At 51.6% G+C, this 9,255-nt stretch overlaps 1 long non-coding RNA gene across 2 annotated transcripts in view; it reads left to right on the top strand.

The window, feature by feature from the left end:
- LOC115948876 overlaps positions 1-8,249 on the top strand; it is a 10,222-nt gene extending 1,973 nt beyond the window's left edge. Inside the window, exons 3-4 of one of the 2 annotated variants that reach the window (XR_004082641.1) lie at positions 7,204-7,271; positions 8,022-8,249. This is a non-coding gene — a long non-coding RNA (uncharacterized LOC115948876). Of the gene's footprint in view, positions 1-810; positions 1,331-7,203; positions 7,272-8,021 lie in introns of those variants that run through there. The other variant, XR_004082642.1, reaches the window with a different exon arrangement.
- The last annotated feature ends 1,006 nt before the right edge of the window (positions 8,250-9,255 follow it).

A 9,255-nucleotide genomic window follows, 5' to 3' on the forward strand; every position in this document is an offset into this window, starting at 1 on the left:
CGGCCCTTGGCCCCTCCCGGGGACCCGGGGCCAGCCACAGCTGCTCTGGGCAGTGCCAGGGCCTGCCCACCCTCCCAGGGACCAATTCCTAATTCCCAATATCCCATCCATCCCTGCCCTCTGGCAGTGGGAGCCATTCCCCGTGTCCTGTCCCTCCAGGCCATTGTCCAAAGTCCCTCTCCATCTTCCACTCAGCATTTCACCATTCCCTTCAGGAGGGGGTTGCTTTGGCAACAAAAAACCAAAGGACTGATGGGAGAAGCGGCATCTCCACCTGCCAAGTGATGCCTTTCACCTCCTGCCTTTGCCTGAGCCAATTTCTTTCTTTTTTTTTATTTTTTTTTTTTTGGGAGATCTGGAAGTCCATTTGCAAAGGCTGAGGGGAAGAAAAACAACCTTGTCCCCCCTGCACCTAAGTGCTAAAGCAGACCCCAGAGGTGTGAGCAGGAGAGGAGCTGGCAGGAGATCTCGTTCTCCACTTGTGCCTGGGGGCTTTTCCCCTCGGAGCCCCTGGAAGGGCAGCAGGGAAATGATTCCAATCCCAGGCTTTCCAGCTTCCACGCTAATTTAACCCAAACTGTTTCCTAAGTCTCTGACAGGGGAGCAGGGATGAGGTTTGCAGATTGGAAATGGGGGAGGAGGGGGACGGAGGAACTGCAAATGATCTCAGCAGCCTTACAGCCATCCCCTTTTCCTGGCAGGACATGAGGGAGAGCATCCCCCCCTCCCCTGCCCCTGGGGTGGAAGGTGGAGGAATGTGAGTGCTGGAATGCTTCTCAGTGTTTGCCCTGATTGCCTTTCCTCCCCCAGCAGTTTTGGTGGTGCCCGTGAATCCAGAGCAAATGTTCCCACGTGCGTTTTCACCCGAGGGATTGCTGGGTGTCCCAGAGAAGCCACCCCTCCATGCTGTGGCAAGCAGCCACTGGGCGTCACCTCCACCTGGAGAGAAGAGAAATCTCTGGGAAAAAGTGTGTTTGAGGTGAATGTCTGCACGGATTCTCTCTTTATGCCCTGCGCAAACACCTTGAGCAGGGGGTGGTCAGCAATCCTTTCCCAATGGAGACTTCCACCCCACCCACCAGCAGCAGGGATCCTGCCTTTCACGCTCACATCTTCCTTCCTCACAACAAAAACCCGTGCCTCCATTTCCCCCTTCTCCCAAACCTGGCTCATCATTTGCTTTAAAACCTCTGTGTGACGCATCAGACCCTCAGGTCATGGGTGCCACCAGCTGCAGCCAGTTTTCCTGCAAGGGAAAAACAAGGGGATACATCCCATAATACAGGAGCATCCCATAAAGGGCAGTGTGGTGGGAACTTGTTAATTAATTAAATTCATGCATATTCATGAAGTGTTTTGTAGCTGGTCTGATTCCACCATGTCTGTTTGCATTTCCATGGCAAAATTTTTGAGCTGCCGTGATGTTTTTTTATTAAATTCCTGCTCCAGAAATGTCTCCCCATGGAAGGGAGCAGAGCATCTCTCCGTCTCCTCACCTGCTGAGCCACTTGCAGTGTGGGGTCACCGACCTGGCTGTCCCTCTGGTGTCCTTGGTGCTCCTCAGGAGTTTGGCCCAGGGGCACACCAGTGCTGAACTGGCTGATTCTGGAGCAGGAACCATCCCATGGTCCCCTCATGGCCAGGGTGCCAGCCAGGAAATGGGAGGATCTGAAGCCAGTTCTTACATCTGGAGCCCTCTCCCTGGAAATCAGCTTGGGCAGAGGTGATTTTATCCCAAGGCAATGTGAACTGGCGGTTCAACCGAGAAATCGACGATTCAGAGCAAAAGAGGGGAAATTGGGACTGAGAGAGGGGAAATTCAGACTGAGAGAGGGGAAATTCAGACTGAGAGAGGGGAAATTCAGACTGAGAGAGGGGAAATTCAGACTGAAAGAGGGGGAATTTAAGCGAGATATCAGGAAAATTTTCTTCTGTCCATCACCTCTCTCCAAGCGGCTTTGCCAGAGTGCTGGAATTGCCTCCTATTCATCAGGAGGGAAGGCTGGTTTGGAGATTAACAGGCAGAGCTGGTCCTGCTGGAGTCCTGAAAGGTGGGGAAAAGGGCTTTTTCCTGGGCTGTGGGGCACCAAAGTGCCCATCCAGGCAGGAATGGCTCCTCACACGGGATTTTGGGAAACCTTCAGCCGCATTTTGAAGCATAACTGCACCTACTCAGCACCCTCTGGTTCCTCTGGGTCTCCCAAGAATTTTTGGAGCATAATCAACCCCAAAACATTCAGGATGGGTTGTGCCACTTTGAGATAATAATCCTGGAGGCCAGGAGTACGCAGAATCATAAAATCCCAGAATGGTTCAGGTTGGAAGAGAGAGTTAAAGCTCATCCCATTCCACCCCTGCCATGGGCAGGGACACCTCCCACTATCCCATGGTGCTTCAACCTGGCCTTGGGCACTTCCAGGGATCCAGGGGCAGCCACAGCTGCTCTGGGCAGTGCCAGGGCCTGCCCACCCTCCCAGGGACCAATTCCTAATTCCCAATATCCCATCCATCCCTGCCCTCTGGCAGTGGGAGCCATTCCCCGTGTCCTGTCCCTCCAGGCCATTGTCCAAAGTCCCTCTCCATCTTCCACTCAGCATTTCACCATTCCCTTCAGGAGGGGGTTGCTTTGGCAACAAAAAACCAAAGGACTGATGGGAGAAGCGGCATCTCCACCTGCCAAGTGATGCCTTTCACCTCCTGCCTTTGCCTGAGCCAATTTCTTTCTTTTTTTTTATTTTTTTTTTTTTGGGAGATCTGGAAGTCCATTTGCAAAGGCTGAGGGGAAGAAAAACAACCTTGTCCCCCCTGCACCTAAGTGCTAAAGCAGACCCCAGAGGTGTGAGCAGGAGAGGAGCTGGCAGGAGATCTCGTTCTCCACTTGTGCCTGGGGGCTTTTCCCCTCGGAGCCCCTGGAAGGGCAGCAGGGAAATGATTCCAATCCCAGGCTTTCCAGCTTCCACGCTAATTTAACCCAAACTGTTTCCTAAGTCTCTGACAGGGGAGCAGGGATGAGGTTTGCAGATTGGAAATGGGGGAGGAGGGGGACGGAGGAACTGCAAATGATCTCAGCAGCCTTACAGCCATCCCCTTTTCCTGGCAGGACATGAGGGAGAGCATCCCCCCCTCCCCTGCCCCTGGGGTGGAAGGTGGAGGAATGTGAGTGCTGGAATGCTTCTCAGTGTTTGCCCTGATTGCCTTTCCTCCCCCAGCAGTTTTGGTGGTGCCCGTGAATCCAGAGCAAATGTTCCCACGTGCGTTTTCACCCGAGGGATTGCTGGGTGTCCCAGAGAAGCCACCCCTCCATGCTGTGGCAAGCAGCCACTGGGCGTCACCTCCACCTGGAGAGAAGAGAAATCTCTGGGAAAAAGTGTGTTTGAGGTGAATGTCTGCACGGATTCTCTCTTTATGCCCTGCGCAAACACCTTGAGCAGGGGGTGGTCAGCAATCCTTTCCCAATGGAGACTTCCACCCCACCCACCAGCAGCAGGGATCCTGCCTTTCACGCTCACATCTTCCTTCCTCACAACAAAAACCCGTGCCTCCATTTCCCCCTTCTCCCAAACCTGGCTCATCATTTGCTTTAAAACCTCTGTGTGACGCATCAGACCCTCAGGTCATGGGTGCCACCAGCTGCAGCCAGTTTTCCTGCAAGGGAAAAACAAGGGGATACATCCCATAATACAGGAGCATCCCATAAAGGGCAGTGTGGTGGGAACTTGTTAATTAATTAAATTCATGCATATTCATGAAGTGTTTTGTAGCTGGTCTGATTCCACCATGTCTGTTTGCATTTCCATGGCAAAATTTTTGAGCTGCCGTGATGTTTTTTTATTAAATTCCTGCTCCAGAAATGTCTCCCCATGGAAGGGAGCAGAGCATCTCTCCGTCTCCTCACCTGCTGAGCCACTTGCAGTGTGGGGTCACCGACCTGGCTGTCCCTCTGGTGTCCTTGGTGCTCCTCAGGAGTTTGGCCCAGGGGCACACCAGTGCTGAACTGGCTGATTCTGGAGCAGGAACCATCCCATGGTCCCCTCATGGCCAGGGTGCCAGCCAGGAAATGGGAGGATCTGAAGCCAGTTCTTACATCTGGAGCCCTCTCCCTGGAAATCAGCTTGGGCAGAGGTGATTTTATCCCAAGGCAATGTGAACTGGCGGTTCAACCGAGAAATCGACGATTCAGAGCAAAAGAGGGGAAATTGGGACTGAGAGAGGGGAAATTCAGACTGAGAGAGGGGAAATTCAGACTGAAAGAGGGGGAATTTAAGCGAGATATCAGGAAAATTTTCTTCTGTCAGGGTGCCCAGAGCAGCCGTGGCTGCCCCTGGATCCCTGGAATTGTCCAAGGCCAAGTTGGACGCTGGGGCTTGGAGCAGCCTGGGACAGGGGAAGGTGTGGAACTGGGTGAGCTTTAAGGTCCCTAAACCAGTCTGTAATTCTGTGATTTGTAAAGCATAAAAAATCCTGTGTGAACCTGCTTGGACACAGAGGCAGCAGAAACATTCTTTTTTTATTATTATTATTTTTTCCTTGCTCATTTGCTGCAGGGAAGTCAGACAGGCACAGTGACAAGCTGCGTTGCTTTGGAACCAAATATTTACCTTTTCTCCACGTTTCCCAGAAGGCATCAGCGCTTTTCCTGACACAGGGACACGGGAGAGACAAATGCTCTGTGCTCTGTGGATCTCATGTTTGCCTAAGCACCGAGACATATGTGCCTGTGTGCCTCCACACACACACACACACAGAGGAGATATGGTAGTTCTCCTGCTTAAATGGAGGGTAGGACACCCTTCAGCACTGCCTTTCTCAGCATTTGTGCTCTCAGCCTCCCTCACTCTTTGTCTCTGCCAATGCCTAAATCGGGAATACTGAGCAGCCACAGCTATGCAGCTCGTGGGGACGCAGGAATTCCTTTGGAGGCAGCGAGTTCTGATCCCTGCAGGACAGAATATTTCTGCCTGCAACCTGCATCATCATGGCCTTGCTTTTGTGAGCACCTTGGGGCAGAAGCAAAACTTTTAAGCAGAAAGCAGCCAGCAGGTTCAGTGCCATGCTGGGCACTGTTTGTTTTCGTGTGCTTAGAGAGGAAACACCTGCTTGAGTCGTGGTGGCACTGGGTTTGGGGTTTTTAGCCCCCAAAAACACCCAGGAGAAGGTAGGAGGAGGCTGGCAGCATTCCCAAAGTGTGGCACTTTGCTCTCCAGGTGAAGGTGAGCTCCTCTGGGGACAAGGAGGGGGCAGAGGGGGCTCTGTGCCTGTCCAAGCTCTGCTGTTGTCACAAGGAGCAGCCAGGTGGGGCTGGGGGGGAGAGGGATGGGAAATTCAGCACCAACCCAAGTGGTTTTCCCTGTAAATCATCCCTGGAAGCCAGGGGACACTGCACTGGGGTGTCCATCACCAATTTTATCAAATCCCAGAGTCACTGAGGTTGGAAAAGCCATCCAAGGCCATGGAGCCCAGCCTGTGACTGATTTTGGTCACCAGCCTGAGCACGGAGTGCCATGGCCAGGCATTCCTTGGAATACAGGCAAACTTTCATCCAGGAGTACATGGGATGCAGAATTTGTGCCAATACCTGATGGGATTTGTTTTGTTTTGGTCACAGACATTGTTTTCCACCTCCTGTCCCCATAGTTTTTTAAACCCATCAATTTTTCCTTCGGTTTTTTGCATGTGTTTTGGGTGTTTTGTTTTGATTTTCTTTTTTTTTTTGGCAATGAAAACATCAAGCCACACCATCCTCTGGGCAATATTTTGCCAGCCTGCAGCTGCTGAGTGAGAGCTGAGCTGTGCTGTGAGAGCTCCCTGATATTACCCATCACAACAATAAAACTTTGGCAGGGAAGCAAAAAGAAGATATTCACAACTCTCCGGCTGGACATTGGACTCTCCAGCTGCAAGATTGCTTCCTTTGCTCCAGGGCTGGAGCACAATTTCATTTTTCTGGTGTGTGATGGCACGGAGAAGATTTATTTGTTCATTTTCATGGGAGAGAGGGTGGCTTGCAAAGCGTTGGTGGGGCTAAGACAGCATGGGGTGATGCAGCCCATTGATCAGGCAGTGAATTATAACAGAGTCACGCTCTGGGCACGGCTCAGCTGCCTTTGGAAGGGAATTCCATGTTGTTTAGGGGTGCCTGGAGGTCCCTGAAGGAGGTGAGATGGATTGGGACAGGCAGTGGCTGAGGGCTGTTGCCTTCTGCACCTCCAGCTCCCCGCGGCTCAAGGAGAGGTTGCCATCCAGTCCTGCATCCCATTTTGGCCCAAAATAATGGCTCAAACTCCCTGCCACCCCACACAGGACCCATCCCCACTCAGCCCTCAGTGCTGAGCCCCCAGGCAGGTTTTGATGTTTTGTTTTGGGTCTTTTTTTGGCGATTAAAAAAGGCCCTCCTGCCTCCCTTCTGCCCAGCGCATCCTCCCCTGCCCATCCCCGTGCCCTTCCCTCCCTTTTCACCCTGCTTTTTTTTGGGGGGTGGATTTCCCTCTGGGAAGCAAAGGGAAGTGAGGGGGTGAAGCCTCAGAGGGGGCACAGCAGCACCCCCAGCCCCAAACCCTGAGTTCCTCCCCCTCCTTTCCCGGGGCAGCTGTGGCTAAAGATCAAAGCGCGAGGCAAAAAATAGCAAAAAAAGGGGAAGAGCTCGTGGGTTTTGACATCTGGAGGCCAGAAGCAGCTCCTGCTTCAGAGTTAGGCAGGAGGTGAAGGAGGAAGGGGAAAAGTGGGTTTACAGGCTCTTTTTTTTTTTTTTTTTAATGAGGATGAAAAGTTTTTTTTTCATTTTGTAACGGTTTCTGTGATGCGTCACCTGACAGCCTTATTTTTATTCCAGGGAGTGCAAGGAGCTGCCTGGGAAATGTCTGTGCTGCTTGGCTGGATGAAACAGGTGCTGTTGCTTTTGGGGCTGGAGATTTTCAACCATGAGGGTTCAAAAGACATCCCCAAATCCAAGGGGACATCCAAGTCAGAGCCTTGTTTTTCAAAGGTTTTCCCTTCTACGCTGTCTGTCTCCAGTTCTTTTGGGAATCCAGCCTCTGGACAGCACTGGAGGCAGCACAGGGTGACATTTCCCACAGCAAAATGCAATTTGCAGTGGATGAATTGCATCCAGTGTGATGAGTGATTGTGGCCATGGGACAAAATAAAGTTGGTGGAGGAGAAGTTGAGAAGGGAAATTGACAGTTGTGATTGTCTTCCTTTTAACAGGAAAAGCCCATGGAAGAAATAGAAAATGTCATTTTTGATGAGACAAACTGCTGTCTGACCCCAGGCAGGTTGAGTATCCTTGTTATTTTATCTTTTAAATTTTATTTTTTATTAGCTGTTCACTCTGTTGAAGAGTTGGAGCTGTCAGGGGGTGTTTTGTGGAGTGGCATGTGGCGTGTGGGACCCTCTGTGGTCCTTTCTGAGCTCCACCACCACAGAATATGAAAATCCCAGAATGTTTTGGGTTGGAAGGCACCTTAAAGCCCGTTTCATTCCAACCCCCCTGCCATGGGCAGGGACACCTTCCACCAGTCCAGGTGCTAAAATGAACCCTTGCCTGGGTGGATTGCCTTCCTGTGGGGTCAGTGACCATCTCCTACTCCTTGATTTGGCTCTAAAAGAGCTTTTCCCCTCTTCCTTTCACACCTCCTGGGCAGGATCTCCCATTTGCAGTGGCCTGGGGTGGTTTCCCATGGTTTTCCCCATTGGGAGGTTGATGCTCCCAGCCCCAGTGCCCCTGCCATGGCTGGTGGCAATGCCAAACCCTTCCAGCCTGCACTGTGCCACTTGCCCTGGCACAGGGATCAACCCTCTCCTCGTGGTCCCCAAGTGAATTCCACTTGCTCATTTCGCAGGAAAGCACAGAGTCGGGCAATGCTCACCAGAAAACTTTAGAAAAGGAAGGGAAAAATATAAATAAAATTGAGTGTGCAGATGCTGGGTGGTTGGATTGGGCAGGGATGGGAGAAGAAGAAATGCAAAAATGTGTTTATTACTTTTTTTTCCCTCTGGTTGGGGCTGCCTTCGTGTGAAACCAGAGCTACATCCAGCAAGGGCATTTACATGCACGGATGTAGCCTTCAATCAGGATGATGTAAACACTGCTGCAGCATTTTTGGAGCGGGCTGTTTGGGAAATGTGATGGATTAAATATGACAAACAAGATTCCTGGACGTTTATTTATCCTCCTTTTGGCTGGTGCCAGCTTCATGTTAGGCAAGGCTCTGGCTACCAGACCAATGCGAGGCCTCGGGGGCAGGCGAGGCAAGGGGGGAGGCAGCCACGGGCAGAGCCTTTTCCAAGCCCCATCTAATTTAAAGCATCTTTTGCTGAGTGGTGCAGCGAAGAGGATGTGGCTAACACAAATAAAAAAATCATAAAAGGGATCAAAGTGTGTGTGCAAATTCATTCCTTGTGGCAGGAGCTCTGCCAGCTCGCTCGCTCGCTCGCCTGCTTTCCTAAGGAAAGAAAAGAAAAAATAATAAAAAAAAACCCCCAACAAATCTCCCAGCCCCCTGTGACAGAGCGGGAAAATCGCATGTCAGGATCTCTTCTGGATTTCATAAGGGCCCGAGCAGTGATGGATGGCAGGGGTGACACCAGAGCCCGTGCCAGGGGTGCACATGGAGCTCCAGCTATTTATAACCAGTTCAAAGGCACCACGGGCTGGGTGGGGCTGGCTGGGAGCTCCAGGCCACCAGGAGCATCTCAGGAACCTGACGTTACCCCAGCGCTTCCTGATGGGGGGAAAGATGAGGAGAACTTGCCTTAAAAACCCCAAAGCCCCAGGATAATGAAGGAAAAATCCACATCAGGTGGTACCGTCTGGAATGTTTGCGTTGGCCTCACCCCACACATGGAGTTGCCTTCAAGGCAGCCACCTCAGCCCTGGAGCTGGATGGATGCAGAAATGGCTCCAAGGAAGTCCATGTTTTCTGGAGAAAATCCCAGTGCTGCTCTGTGCCATGGTCATGGCTACGAAGTCCTAACTTTGATTTAAATCCGTAAAACACGTTCTGGGTGTCGCTCCTTTAAATGTTAGCTTGTCTGCTGCCTCATCCCGAGGCAGTTCTCCCAGCTCCACCACCTCATCCTGCTGTGGAAACCACATGAGACAGGCAGGCCGTGGCCGTGTTTCCAACAGGAATGACATCCCCAGAGAACAAAAGCTGAAAGAGCCTCGGCAAACCCAAGGCCGGAAAAGGAGTCGGCCCGAAAAGCGAAGGGAACGTGCCTTCAAAAATCCTGCAGCAATGCTAATGAAAAATAAAC

Source organism: Geospiza fortis, unplaced genomic scaffold (assembly GCF_000277835.1).
Source record: "Geospiza fortis unplaced genomic scaffold, GeoFor_1.0 scaffold46, whole genome shotgun sequence".
Classification (NCBI taxonomy): Eukaryota; Metazoa; Chordata; class Aves; order Passeriformes; family Thraupidae; genus Geospiza; species Geospiza fortis.